This window comes from Bos indicus, chromosome 17 (assembly GCF_029378745.1).
Source record: "Bos indicus isolate NIAB-ARS_2022 breed Sahiwal x Tharparkar chromosome 17, NIAB-ARS_B.indTharparkar_mat_pri_1.0, whole genome shotgun sequence".
Taxonomy (NCBI): Eukaryota; Metazoa; Chordata; class Mammalia; order Artiodactyla; family Bovidae; genus Bos; species Bos indicus.
Window position 1 is genome coordinate 40,267,372 of NC_091776.1, and position 15,371 is coordinate 40,282,742.

At 44.8% G+C, this 15,371-nt stretch overlaps 1 protein-coding gene across 5 annotated transcripts in view; it reads right to left on the bottom strand.

Annotated features, from left to right (window-relative positions):
• FNIP2 (folliculin interacting protein 2) overlaps positions 1-15,371 on the bottom strand; it is a 126,394-nt gene that overhangs the window by 67,200 nt on the left and 43,823 nt on the right. The gene's annotated exons all lie outside the window — the stretch shown is intronic.

The window sequence follows — 15,371 nt, forward strand, 5'->3', positions numbered from 1 at the left end:
CTGGGCTGCGCAGCTGGGACCTGTTTTTTGCCATCACGAGCTGAGAGCCGACCTGAGGACAGGGACACAGGAGGAAGAAGAGGGGAGTCATCAGCCAGCCATTCCTGGGGAGCACAGCTCCTGGAGCCAGTTCTCTGTCACCCCAGCTCAACAACTCCCAATGCCTGTAACTCAAACCACAACATTTTACACAAAATCATTGTTAAAAACATCCTCTGCAATTACTAAAAATACAGCACACAGGCTGAAGTCATTAAAAGTGAAAACTGACAAAGATCTAATTATCTTGTATTTTCTTGTTCGATCCATTTTGCCCCAAGAACGATATTTTGCCAAGACAGCATTATCATTTACAGAGCAACTTGTAAATTATCATTACAGAGCAACTTGTTCAGCCCTTATTTTTGAGAGGTAACACTGACTCAAATATCAATCAAACTGAGGACAGCCCCTCTGGAAGAACTAAAATTTCATAAAGACCCTTGTGGCTCAGCTGGTAAAGAATCCACGTGCAATGCAGGAGACCAGGGTTTGATCCTTGGGTTGGGAAGATCCCCTGGAGAAGGCAAAGGCTACCCACTCCAGTATTCTGGGCTGGAGAATTCCATGGACTGTATAGTCATAAAGAGTTGGACAAGACTGAGCAACTTTCACTTTCACTATCAGTTCAGTTCAGTTGCTCAGTCGTGTCCGACTCTTTGCGACCCCATGAATCGCAGCACGCCAGGCCTCCCTGTCCATCACCATCTCCCAGAGTTCACTCAAACTCATGACCATTGAGTTGGTGATGCCATCCACCCATCTCATCCTCTGTCGTCCCCTTTTCCTCCTGCCCCCAATCCCTCCCAGCATGAGTCTTTTCCAATGAGTCAACTCTTCGCATGAGGTGGCCAAAGTACTGAGTTTCAGCTTTAGCATCATTCCTTCCAAAGAACACCCAGGGCTGATCTCCTTTAGAATGGACTGGTTGGATCTCCTTGCAGTCCAAGGGACTCTCAAGAGTCTTCTCCAACACCACAGTTCAAAAGCATCAATTCTTCGGCGCTCGTCTTTCTTCACAGTCCAACTCTCGCATCCATACATGACCACTGGAAAAACCACAGCCTTACTATGGTTTTGACTAAGCAATGTCTCTGCTTTTGAATATGCTATCTAGGTTGGTCATAACTTTTCTTCCAAGGAGTAGATCAGATCAGATCAGATCAGTCGCTCAGTCGTGTCCGACTCTTTGCGACCCCATGAATCGCAGCATGCCAGGCCTCCCTGTCCATCACCAACTCCTGGAGTTCACTGAGACTAACGTCCATTGAGTCGGTGATGCCATCCAGCCATCTCATCCTCTGTTGTCCCCTTTTCCTCCTGCCCCCAATCCCTCCCAGCATCAGAGTCTTTTCCAATGAGTCAACTCTTCCCATGAGGTGGCCAAAGTATTGGAGTTTCAGCTTTAGCATCAGTCCTTCCAAAGAACACCCAGGGCTGATCTCCTTTAGAATGGACTGGTTGGATCTCCTTGCAGTCCAAGGGACTCTCAAGAGTCTTCTCCAACACCACAGTTCAAAAGCATCAATTCTTCGGTGCTCAGCCTTCTTCACAGTCCAACTCTCACATCCATACACGACCACAGGAAAAACCAGAGCCTTGACTGGACAGACCTTTGTTGGCAAAGTAATGTCTCTGCTTTTGAATATGCTATCTAGGTTGGTCATAATTTTCCTTCCAAGGAATAAGCGTCTTTTATTTTCATGGCTGCAGTCACCATCTGCAGTGATTTTGGAGCCCCCCAAAATAAAGTCTGACACTGTTTACACTGTTTCCCCATCTATTTCCCATGAAGTGGTGGGACCGGATGCCATGATCTTCGTTTTCTGAATGTTGAGCTTTAAGCCAACTTTTTCACTCTCCACTTTCACTTTCATCAAGAGGCTTTTGAGTTCCTCTTCACTTTCTGCCATAAGGGTGGTGTCATCTGCATATCTGAGGTTATTGATATTTCTCCCGGCAATCTTGATTCCAGCTTGTGCTTCTTCCAGTCCAGCGTTTCTCATGATGTACTCTGCATACAAGTTAAAGGAAAGATCTAAAACTACCTGAGAAAACCACTTTTCAGGAACTGGAGAGGGGCCCCAACCGGCACATCAGTGTTTCCAGGAGTCAAGCCAGCAGGGACCAGGGTTGGAGGTGTCTGGTTTGGTGCAGCAATTTGTCCCCTGGGATCCACAGCTTGGATGCCTGATTCCTCCCTTGCACGTTTACAGGGACAAGGCTGGAGGTGGGCTCAGTATGTCCAATGGAACCTCAGTCTATGAGAGAAGGACACTTCGGAAATGCTCTTCCTCTGACTCTCACACGAAGAAACAAAGATCACCAAAGAAAAGTTCACAGGCAGAGTTGACAGAGCCGTCTTGTGAGCTCAGAATGTGGATGTTTTAAGACTCAGGTATATGGGGACTTCCCTGGGGGTGCACGAATCTGCCTGCCAATGCAGGAGACACTGATTTGATCCATGGTCTGGGAAGATCCCACATGCCTTGGAGCAATCAAGCCCATGTACCATGACTATTAAGCCTGTGATCTAGAGCCCAGGAGTCACAACTACTGAACACGCGTGCCTAGAGCCTGTGCTCTGCTACAAGACAAGCGACTCCATTGAGAAGCCCATGAAACACCATGAAGAGTAGCACCCCCTTGTTGCAACTAGTGAAAGCTCAAACAGCAACAAGACCCAGGACAGCCAAAAATAAATAAGTGAAATTATTTTTTAAAAAAAGAGTCAGGTATGATAGGGAACTTTAAATGGTTCAAAAAAAGGGAAAAAGAAACTACACAAAACCAACAAAGCCCACCATGACGATAACAAAGGCTGGCAAACTCTGTCCATCCACCCAGGAGCTCTGAGCACTGGGTGCTGGCTTGACCAGGTGCTATGAGAGACATCAGGAAGAGAAATCAACAAGATCGGTGCCCACCTCAAAACACAATCTGAAGAGGGAAGGTCAATGTACAAACCAATCAGCAAATGCTGCTTTCACAGGAATATAGACAAACATCCCTAGAAGGAAGGAGAGGTTGAGTTTGCCTAGTAGGGGTGAGAAGTGGGTCCAAGTCACAGATGACATGATGCCTGGGACATGGGTTACCCTTCCGGAAAGACCGAGCTCCCACCTAGTTTGGTCACTTTCACTGGAGGTGACTTTGGGAAAGCATTGACTCCAGAGCTAAGCCCTTCCAAAATGCAACCCTCACCCGCCTCACAAAGCTGTTGGGAAGACAGAGAATAAAAACGAAAGTACTTGCAAAACTGTAACCGAGAATCAAAAGTGCGTTCAGATACCCAGTCCTTTAGCTGAGATCCTTGGGGCCAGATGTTTCAGAATTCAGACTTTTTTTTTAATTTTCAAAAGACATTTATACCACAGATTATATAACAACTTCTCCAGGGTCTGAGTTGTAATCAAACCCCAACACGAAACAAATTAATATTTCACCAGTCCAAGTGATGACTATTCAAGTGGATTATCGAGAAACAATAGTCTTATATATAGTTCAGGTGGGTTCCAAAGGTTTTCTTCAGAGATCTCAGGATTCAGGGACTGTAGGATAAAAGGTTGTTGTCCAGTGTGATGTTGCCATGCCTGAGGATAGGTCAGTAGTCCCCCCCAACACCCTGGATATGAGTGGTTCCAGCAAGCTGGCAGCTGGGGAGGCTGTTGGTGGCTGGGAGTATGGTTCCCGCCACGACAGCACTATGAATGACTACGCCGGTCACAAGCTCAAACCACAGTCTTCACCGACTAGGTTCCCACAGCAATGACGGAACATCATGAGTCATCATACAGCCTATTTGGGACCTACAAACAGGGAACTATGAGACACAAGAGGAAAGAGAACCCTGTCCCTCCTTCCTGAGCTCAGGGTCATGTCAGATAGAACTCTGAAGCAGGTGGAGTCTGTGTGGTGCCCGTGGTGCCGCCACCCACAGCCCCCAGCCTGGGCCACCCTGCATGGCCCCCGGGCAGGATGGAGCATCTGACCCCCGGCAACCTCCTCAGCTCCAGCCTGGCACCCCGTCTTCATAAGTGATGAGCTGCAGCCAGAATGACCTCCAGGCCCTCCGACTCTGACACAAACCGTCTACCAGGTGTGTGGTGTACAAAGTATAACAGGTGTCCTCAGCCAGAGAGGACAAGAGAAAACAAAAGCCACCTTCGTGGACTGACCTTCATGACTGCATGACCCTGGCTTTCCTGGATGGGCTCTGCACTGTGATGCAGAAGCAGGCTTCTCAGCACAAACACATCTCTAACTGACAGAATGGTCCAAAAATGTTGGCCAAATATGAAGGTGAAAAGTGCAAGTTCTCTCAAGGCTACAGAGACACCAAGCGGGCAGGAGTCACCGAGGGGCCCTGCTCCAGCCAGCATGCCGCCCGGCTGGCTTCCCAAATTCTGTTATTATTAACAGGGTCTTCTTTTCCTCCTCTTTAAAAACTCACAGAATCTCTAACCATGACTCATATTTTCCAAAAGGGTTCTTTTAATTCTTAAAAGAGAACTAATTCTTTTTTTGTATCTAGAAGCTACAAATTATCTGTATTTTTTTTTTTTGAAAAGAAGCTTTGCGATCCATCCCCAAGCATGCATTAATTCAGTATTTCCTGAGCTAATTCTTTCACGCTCTTGACAGCATAACCCAAATCATCAACACTCATCTCTGTGTTCCAGGAGGGCTGAGATGTAACTTTCAGCTCTGCTCAGAGCTACCTTGCATCAATATGATTGCATATCTTTTTCTGAACGTAAGGTTTCCCATCCTCCCCTCCACCCAGGGAAACTCTCTACTCATAACAGATAGGTGAATGAATTTCAAACAGTCAAGACACAGCCTCATGTATGAGGTATTCTACATCCATTTAACTTGCACACAGATAAGGAAATAATTCTTTTTCCCTAGAGGCTTCTCAAGGTCAATTTTCCTAGATTTTCAGAGGTTGAAAGTATAACTCTCCATAAGATCTTTTGTTTACAAAATGGGAAAGTCAAAATAAACAGAAACTGTCCCTCCTTTGGGGTATAAAATATTATACCTATTAAGAGATGGGTATAGGTGAGTAGGTGGGGGAGCAGTCAACAGAGTAGTGCTGAGGACTGGGCTGTGGGGCAGAGGCCAAAATAAGGGAAAAGAGGGAGTGGGAAAGAGAGCGAGAGACATGGCGGGAGGGGTGCTAACACACAGACTCACATACTCTTTGACCTAGATATTCCACTTGTAGGAATTAATCCTACAGATCAACTCGCATTGGTCCAAAATGGTTATGTACAAAAAGCGATGCACAGCAACACCATTCAGAGCAGCAAAGGACCAGAACAAAGCGTCCGCGTGGGATGGCACGTCCCTACAATGGGGGCTACACGGACACGACCCCGAACGGGGATGCTCCTCAGGCAGTGACACGGTATGCATTAGGACGTCCCTTTAACTGGAAAAAAGAAGTATAGAGTACTGTGTATATAAAAGGGACAAAACTCTGAATTTCACTGTATTCCCATAGAGTCTGTCTACAAGATCTGTAACTGTGAGACTGGTGGTATCTGGAGTAGGACGCTGGTGGTTGAAAGAGAGGAGCAAGCGGGTCCCTCCCCACAGAACAGAGTCAGAGTCCCCTGTGCGAACACCACCCGTGCACCAGTGTCAGGGCCACAGAGCAAGGGGTCTGCAGACCCTGGGCCGGCAGCCTGGCGCTCGCCCTCACCCTCCGCCTCCTGCCCATGCGGCCCACCTCCCTCTGCGCTCTCAGCATCCCCACCTGCAGAATGGGGGTGGCAGTGGTCCCCACCTCATGAGCGCTGTTTTGAGGATTATCTCTGCTTATCACAGAGCCAGGCAGGCTATGAGTGTGTGCAGGTAGGTGCTAAGACTTCATACTTTTTCAATATTTCACCACGACTGCACTCTTTCTTGAAAAAATAATGAAACAGGAATACAACAGGAACACTGTTTCTTTTAAAACCCATCAAAGAGTCTAGTATTGCCTTAAGACAAATAACCTTAATGACAGCTTGCTCTATAAAACTTCTGGTAGCTGAAGCCCGAGGCAGTGGGTGGACTTCCAAGGGAAACCATCTTACTGAATTATAAGCAGTCCGATTCGGTTTCAAATATGTAGTCCGGCCTCGTGTGTGTTCAGTTGCTCAGTCATTCTCTCTTTTGTGACCCCATGGACTGAAGCCCACCAGGCACCTCTGTCCTTGGAATTTTCCAGCCAGGAATACTGGAGTGGGTAGCCATGCCCTCCTCCAAGGGATCCTCCAGACCCAGGGATCAAATCTGTGTCTCCTGCATTGCAGGCAGATTCTTTACCGCTGAGCCACTAGGGAAGCTCATAGTCTGGCCTTAGACAACGGCATTTACTGAGCTCCCTTCTCAGCATCCACAGACCACACTTTCCTGCCCCTTTTCACCCCTGCCTCCCCTGAGGACAGGACAAAGTTTCCAAGAAAGCAACGCCCCCTCTCATTTATTAAACCCATTTACAGGTTTCAGTTTTCGATTACTGTTTGGACTGTGTCCAATTGATTTCCACCGTATTACAAACTGTCCTTTTTTACTGCATAATCTCAGAGCCTAGAGATGCTGGTTCCAGAAGGCCTGAGGCCTGGGTACAGACAGGGAGGCTGGTGATGAGGGTTGCACAGCACATGAGAAATACCTGCCTAACCTCCTTCCAGAAGGTACCTGAGCTGGCCTTCACAGGTGTCCTTCACAGGTGTCTTGTGTTCTGTTTAACATAGAAGTTGCTGGTGCTGCTGCTGCTAAGTCGCTTCAGTCGTATCCGACTCTGTGCGACCCCAGAGACGGCAGCCCACCAGGCACCCGCATCCCCAGGATTCTCCAGGCAAGAACACTGGAGTGGGTTGCCATTTTCTTCTCCAATGCATGAAAGTGAAAAGTGAAAGTGAAGTCCCTCAGTCATGTCCGACTCTTAGCGACTCCATGGACTACAGCCTACCAGGCTCCTCCACCCATGGGATTTTCCATGCAAGAGTACTGGAGTGGGTTGCCATTTCCTTCTCCAATGCATGAAAGTGAAAAGTGAAAGTGAAGTCCCTCAGTCGTGTCTGACTCCTAGCAACCCCATGGACTGCAGCCCACCAGGCTCCTCCGCCCATGGGATTTGCCAGGCAAGAGTACTGGAGTGGGGTGCCACTGCCTTCTCCGTACATAGAAGTTAGGAGACTTGAATAAGGATGGAACCCAAACCAGTGTCTCCTGACCCCAAATTGTGCTCCTCCAACAATGCTGGGTCATCAGCTCCACATCACGAGCAAACGACTTGGGGTCATGTGCTCTGCACCCTAAAACCTCCCTCTGTATTTCCATCTGAGGGTAAAAATGCACTACGTTTGAAAAATAAAAAATGCTGATGACACAGTCTTAGGGCTGAAAAACAACACAGGGTTATGTATACAGTGTGACCTTGATTATGTAGAAAAATGTGATCAAGCATTTTTTAAAAGGTTCACAAAATCCAGCTCATATCAGCAGCTCATATCACAAAGGATTCATCTCCCTAACATATAAAGACTAGTCAGAGATCAATGAAGATTTGCAAACCAATGGAAAGGTGGGCAACAAATGCAGATAGTTTATAGAAAAACAAAACTAATATGGTCTTTAAACATAGGAAAAGATGCTAATTCTCACTCTTGGAAAGAAAAAAGCAAATCCAAAGGTAAGATACCCCACACAAGAGAAATGCAGGCAGAGGTGCAAATTGGTGCGACCACAGATGGAGGGTAACTAATCACAGCTCTTAGGGTCCCCAGTGTTTATAACCTTGGACGCCCGACCCCACTTCTAGAACTAAACAGACACAAACGTGTGATTGCAGTGTGTTTGATAAAAGCAGAAGACTGGAAACAAGTGGACAGGACATGGATGGGGCAAATTAAACCCCTCACTCTCCGTCCATCCCACGGAACACCAGCAGCTGCTGCAGACGGTGGGTGTGAGGCCTGGATCCTGGGACAGGCAGGCCACCCTCTGCGGGGGAAGGAAGGATACATACTGGCTTACTTCCACACAAAAGAAATGTAAAAAGATACAGTTTACGCAAATTGAATTTTTAAAATGGAGGAAGAGGAGGGATAGTTCTGAGCTCTGAAGGCAAAACTCAGTTCTCCCAGGGAAGGAGCGAGGTTGGCTCATCAGAAGTGGGATTTTGCTCCATTGGTTCTGAAAGGGAGTTCCTGACCTTAGGGTCTACTCCCGGCTGTGGACAGGTGTGGGATGAAGCAGACAATTGAGACCAGGAGCTGCCCCTACACTTCCTAAGCTTGGTTTTTAATTATATGGCCAAGATAGTTGATGAGCTGGCCTGGAAATGGCCGGGTGGGGAAGACAAGCCTTACAAAAGATAGCACCAGAGTGCTGTCCTAGAGAGAGACTGGCAGTTGGTACCCGAGGCCAGAACATGCAAGAATGACACAGAAAGGCCCTGAGTGAGGAAGGGCTCGTGGTTCATGCCTGTTGCCACGAGTCCTCTGTGACCCCATGACAGCATGGGGAATCCTGAGCCATATGGCCAAGGGGGCTGGAGAAAGGGCCCCTCCTACTTCTCACGCACCTGCCTGCTCCAGGTGGACACCCAGGCCCTTTGCCTACTGCTCCTGGCATCTAAACCACCCTTTCTTCATTAAAAAACAGTCCATATAAAAACTAGTCCAGCAATCTTTAGAACAGCTCTAGTCATGAGAGCCAAAACCAATCCATCACTGAACAAACTCCAGCTTGAAAGTGAAAGTGTTGGTTGCTCAGCTGTGTTCAACTCTGTGTGACCCCATGGACTGTAGCCTGCTAGGTTCCTCTGTCCATGGAACTCTCCACACAAAAATACTGGAGTGGGTTGCCATGCCCTCCTCCAGGGGATCTTCTCGATTCAGGGATCAAATCAGGGTCTCCTGCATTGCAGGCAGATTCTTGACCGCCTGAGTCACCAGGGAAGTCCATGATCAATAAAATATGATCCAGCACTAAAAAGGGATGAAGTGCCATTACATGCCAGAATGCAGGTGAATTTTGAAAATATGATGGTAAATGAAAGAAGAAAACCACAAAGCATCATATGCTGTATGATGCGTTTACAGGAAATGTCCAGAAATAGGCAGATCTATAGAGACAGTAAATTCATCGCTGATTAGAACCATTTGTAGGAAGACTAAAGGATGATAGCTAACTTTGGTGGGTGGTTTCTTTTAAGGTTAATGAAAATGTTCTGAAGTTGATGTGGTGAGACCTTTACAACTCTGTGGACACAGCAAAATTCAATGAAGTACAGAAAGACTTCAGATGGGTGGGTTGTATGGTACATAAATTATACCTCGATAATATGACTGGAGACATATTAATATGTCTTTTTATTTTCCTGAAAATTACTGACTGGAGACGTATCAATATGTTTTTAGAGAATGATACAATTATAATCACCGTGTGAAAGATGTTAGAGCTTAAAAGTGATCAAGTGTTCATAATGCAACTAATGTTTGTTGCTCTTATTCGTATTTTGTTCTGTTAGGTTTTTGTTCCAACCTTGTGTATACTGTACACACAAGCTTTATTGTGTAAAGTTTTCAAAAATGACACATCACAAAATTTTAAGTGAAGAAGAATTTTTCAGTGAATTTTATGCAGGTACTTTCTCTGACTGTCTGAGTGACATATAACTAGTGTGTCAGGAGATGACAGCTCTTCAGAATATAGTTTTGGTTCAGATGATGTGAATATTAGACTAACAAAATGACAGCAAACCTTAGTGATTGATTCTGATACTGAAGGTGAACATGAAGCTCATGATGCTAGAGAAGACTTTACAGGTGTGTCAGTAAAGACTTTACAGTGTGTAACTACTGAATTTAATAACTCGCCAAGTGGTAGTGAAATAACAGAATTAATTTTTGGCTGTCCAAAATAAAAATCTTTGGCCACAGGTATTAGTTTCTGCAAAAATCCCCTGGTCAGTAATGAATTAAAAGAAAATGAGATTCTGTTTCCCCCTCCCCACCTCCAAGAATGGGGGGCAGTGGGATGCCATGCACTGCTGGTGAGAGAGGAGACGGGACACCTGCTCTGGAGAACACTGAATAAAACAAGAGTCATAAGTCCTAAAACCTAAACTCCACTCTTCTGTAGGCACTCACCCTACGAAATTAATGCTGATGTGCAGACAGGGACATGGTGACACATTCACTACAGCATTGATTATAATAGTAAAATTTGTAAAAAAAAAAAAATGAAATGCTCATGAATAGGCTAAGAGATACATAAACTGTAGCTTATTCAGAGAATGGAATGCTATACTGAATTCAGAATTAACAAAGTAGAGCTACATGGATTGATACAAATGAATCTCAAAAACATCCAGTTGTATAAAAAAATAAGCTCTGAAATAATATGTACAGTATGATATCCATTTTATAATGTTAAATACATGTAACCCAGTATTATTTATGGATACATCATAGCCAGTAATGGGCTTCCCTGGTAGCTCAGAGGTTAAAGCATCTGCCTGCAATGCAGGAGAGCTGGGTTCGATCCCTGGGTTGGGAAGATCCCCTGGATGAAGGAAATGGCAACCCACTCCAGTATTCTTGCCTGGAAAATCCCATGGACAGAGGAGCCTGGTGGGCTATACTCCACAGGGTAGCAAAGAGTCGGACACGACTGAGTGACTTCACTTTCTTTCACATAGCTAGTAATAGGCTTATGAGTGGCGCTAGTGGTAAAGAATCTGCCTGCCAATGCAGGAGACAAGAGACGCTGGTTTGATCCCCTGGTTGAGAAGATTCCCAGGAGGAGGAAATGGCAACCCACTCCCATATTCTTGCCTGGAAAATTCCATGGACAAAGGAGTCTGGCGGGCTACAGTCCATGGGATCACAGAGTCGGACATGACTGAACGACTGAGCACCATAGCCTGTAAACCACAGATATGCAGAAGAATAAGAACCATCACGTTCAGATGGCAGTTACCTCTGGAAGGAAGAGAGGGAGACGGAGCCGCAGGAAGGAGGATACAGGAAACATCACCTGCTGCCCTAATGGTCTGGTTCTTTAAAAAAAAAATTATACATGTGAAACAAAAGTGGCAAAATGTTAAGACTTAAGAAAACTGGGCCACGGTTACACATACGGTTAATACAGCACAGTCTGTACTTTCTGTATGATTGAAATGTTTCATAACAAAATGAAAGTGGAAAAGGGTTTTTTTAATGATGAAAAAAGAATTTGTAAAAAACTAATAACATTGATTACTTGAATGAGATGGAAAAGAAAAAAAGAGATGGGGAGCAATAAGTTTCAGATAGATATTTTTCTTTTGAACCAAGTGAATATACAATCTCTGAAGATACATGGATAAAATGCTTTTCAAAAAGTTAAGGAAGGGACTTCCCCGGCAGTCCAGTGGGCTAAGACTCTGTGCTCCTAACGCAGGGGCGCCCGGCTTCAAGCCCTGGTCAGAGAACTAGATCCCAGTACCGCAACTAAGAGTTTGTAGGCCACAACTGAAGATTACATGTGCCGCTCCTAGGACCCGAGCAGCCAAATAAACGAATGTTTAAATAAACAGGCAAGGAATGAATGGTGAAAACAGCAACAACAACAAAAAAAGTGAAGGAAAAAACTCTTATTCATATCACTAAGAAGCGATTTAACCTATGCAAGATGTTAGGACTGGGGGTCTCCTTATCTCTGCCTTAAGTTTCCAAGTAGAGGACAATTCTGACGAGAGGACACTTCTGGCTGCTTTGTCTGTCCACTGCTCCTCTCAGGGGAGAGGAATCAGCTCTGATGGACAATTTTCCTTCCCTCTTTGGCATCCACCCTCCTCAGAGCACGTGGCCGTCAGCTCCTGGCATCAGGTATACAGGGACTGTCCTGCGGGCCGAGGCCCGGGGTGTCCCAGGTTACGGGGGACCAGGTGGGCGGGAGGCTCGGGCTCTGAGGTCAACAGTCCACGGCCTCTGTTGCCACGCACGACACTGTTTCCCACTTACTAACCAATTTCTATCTCTCAATTTTCAAATTCTGTTGGGGAAGGAAAATGGGTCTCCTCCAAATTTCCTACAAGGAACATCTCCAAGGAAAATTCTCTCACAAGGAAACTGTCAGAAATTTGAACAAAGATAGATTGTTCTCTGCATTGTAACAGTCAAAATCTAATAAATATTAATATCCACTATAGGACACATCCAAAGTGTTTGAGGTTGTCCATTCAAGATACTTAAAAAAGTCATTAAAAACATTTTAATGACATGGTGAAAGTATCATCATATAACACTGAGTGAAAGAACAGATTATACATACATATAATACACATATATGGTTCAGTTAATATAATGCAGCTTATATCCACCTACCAAAAAGGACTGCAAGAAAACAAATAAAATTATTAATAGTAGTAAAAATCTGTATGACAGCACTCTTGGTAAGTTGGGTTTTCATTTTTATATTTGCTTGCATTTCCTAAATGCTTTGTAATAAATTGTATTATTTTGATAATCAGAAAAAAATTTAAGAAAAATATTAGAAGTTTAGTAACAATATAAAAGAAAAAATGGAGGCATAAAGAAAAGGAGAAAGCAGCTAGCCTGACATGAATGCAGTCATGCTCTGTTAAATTTTAATATTTCATACACTGGCAATTAAGTGGAATTTAAAAATAGAAAACACAGTATCATTTATATCAGCCCCAAAAAGAAATTCTTAGATATAAATCTAACACAATACCTATAAGATCTACAGGATGAAAACTACAAAACTCTTTAAAAAAAGAAATCAAAGAAGGGACTTCCCTGGCAGTTCAGTGGTTAAGATTCCATGCTTCCACTGCAAGGGGCACAGATTTAGTCCTTGGTCAGGGAACTAAGATCCCACCTGACTTGTGGTACATAAAAGAGGGAAGGAAGGAGGGAGGGATGGAGGGAGGGAGGGAAGAAGGAAGAAATTAACAAAGAAGCCAAGAAATCAAGAAAGAAATCAAAGGAGAACTAAATAGACAGAGTTATGCATAGACAGAGAGGGTTTATTCTTCTAAATAAATAGAAGACTCAGGATGTCAGTTCTTCCCAAGCTGATCTATAGATTCAATGAAATTTCAATCAAAATCCCAACAAGTTGTTTTCTAGATATCAACAAACTGATTCTGAAGTTTACACGGAGGGGCAGAGGACCCAGAACAGCCAACATGACGTTGAAGGAGAAGACAAATGTCAGAGGAATGACACTACCTGACTTGAAGTCTTACTACAGTCACAGTACACAGGACAGTGTGGTCCGGGTGAAAGAGCAGACAAATAGATCAATAAAGAAGAGAAGAGGACACAGACTCAAGAGTCCCACATACTCAACTGACCTTTGACAAAGTAACAAAGACAACACCACGGAGACCAGGCGGTCTTTCCACAAATGGAAACAAACAAGTGGACATCTATATGCCAAAGAAAGAATCTCAACACAGCCCTTTAATCCTTTGCAAAATTTTAACTCAAAATAGATCACAGACTCAAAATGCAAAATTATAAAAATCCTAGAAGAAAACACAGGAGAAAGTCTAGATGATCCTAAGCACGGTGATGACTGCACAAAGGCACAAGCCATGAAAGGAATGGGTGATAAGCTGGACCTCATTAAGTTTAAAAGCTCTGGCCCGTGAGAGACAACAAGAGAAGACGGCAAGCCTCAGACTGCGAGAAAGTATTTGCAAAAGACAATAGGGAAAAGGACTAGGATCCATAATATACCGCAAACTCATAAAACTCAAAATAAGAACGCAAACAACCCAATTTAAAAATTGGCAAAAGACCGGAATAGACAGAGAACAAAAGACATAAGCATATGAAAAATATGCTCCACATCGTATGCCATCAGAAAAATACACACTGAAATAACGAGACAGCACCACACACCTATCAGAGTGGCTGAGAGCCAGAACACTGAGAGACAGCAAGCGCTAAGAGGAGTGGAGCAACAGAACTGTCACTCACTGCTGGTGGGAATGCAAAATGGTACAGTCAGTCCAGAAGCTGGTGGTTTCTTATAACAAAACAAACTCTTACCTTACAACCCAGGAAGCACACGCCTTGATATTTACCCAAAGGAATAAAACAGCCCCACACAAAAACCGGCACGTGGTTGTTTACAGCGGCTTTAGTTGTCCCACTGTCAAAACGTGGAAGCAACCAACACATCCTTCAGTAGGTGGGTGGATATATAAACTGTGTCCATCCAGACAGTGGAACATTATTCAGCACTAAAAAGAAATGAGCTATCAAGCCACGAAAAGACATGGAAGAAACAGAAATGCAAATTATGTGAAAGAAGCCAATCTGAAAAAGCGATGTACTGTTATGATTCCAACCAAAGGACACTCTAGAAAAGGCGAGACTATAGAGACAGTGAAAAGCTCAGTGGCTGCCAGAGCTGGGGGCGGATGATGGGTAACAGGAATAGGCAGAGCTCAGAGGACTTTCAGGGCAGTGAGACTGCTCTGTATGAAACTATATTGATGGGTTGTTGTAGTTGTTGTTTAGTCAGTAAATTGTGTCTGACTCTGCAACCCCATGGACTATGGCCCACCAGGTTCCTCTGTCCCAGGCAAGAATGGTGGAGTGGGTAGCCATTTCCTTCTCCAGGGGATCTTCCCGACCCTGGGATCAAACTCACATCTCCTGTGTTGGCGGGCGGATTCTTTACCACTGAGCCACCAGGGAAGCATATGGATGGGTACATGTCTTTATACATTTGTCCAAACCCACAGAACGAACATCGCCAAGAGTGAACCTCAAATGTAAAGCACAGTTTGGGGTGAGGATGATATATCAATTGCAGGCTCCTCAGCTGTAACACACATACAACCCTGGTGTCAGATGCTGACAGCAGGGGAGGTAAATGTGGGGCAGGGAGGAGACAGGGGCTCTTGTCCTTCAGGCTTAATTTTTCAATGAACCTAAAACTGCTCTGAAACACAGTCTATCTTAAAAAAAAAAATCAACGTTCAAGGGGACTTCGAAATGTAGGAACTTTGAGTAATAAAGACTGGTTTTAAACTTTGCTATAGGATTATTCTCTGAGAATCTCCTGTGACGATGAGAACCAAGGACACGTTATTTGAGTGTTGGAAGCAGCCACTGAAGGTCTCTGTCCCTGCTCAGCAGAAGTGCAGGCCACCTCCCCTGGGGCCTGTCCGTGCTCAGCAGAACCGCCCAGTCCTCCACCAGCTGTCGTAAAAGCAGTTGACACTGAGGCAGTAGTCACTGCCTGGAGAGAACAATGGTTAGATACAAAGAAGAGAGGCTCCAATAGCAGGAGTGTTTGTT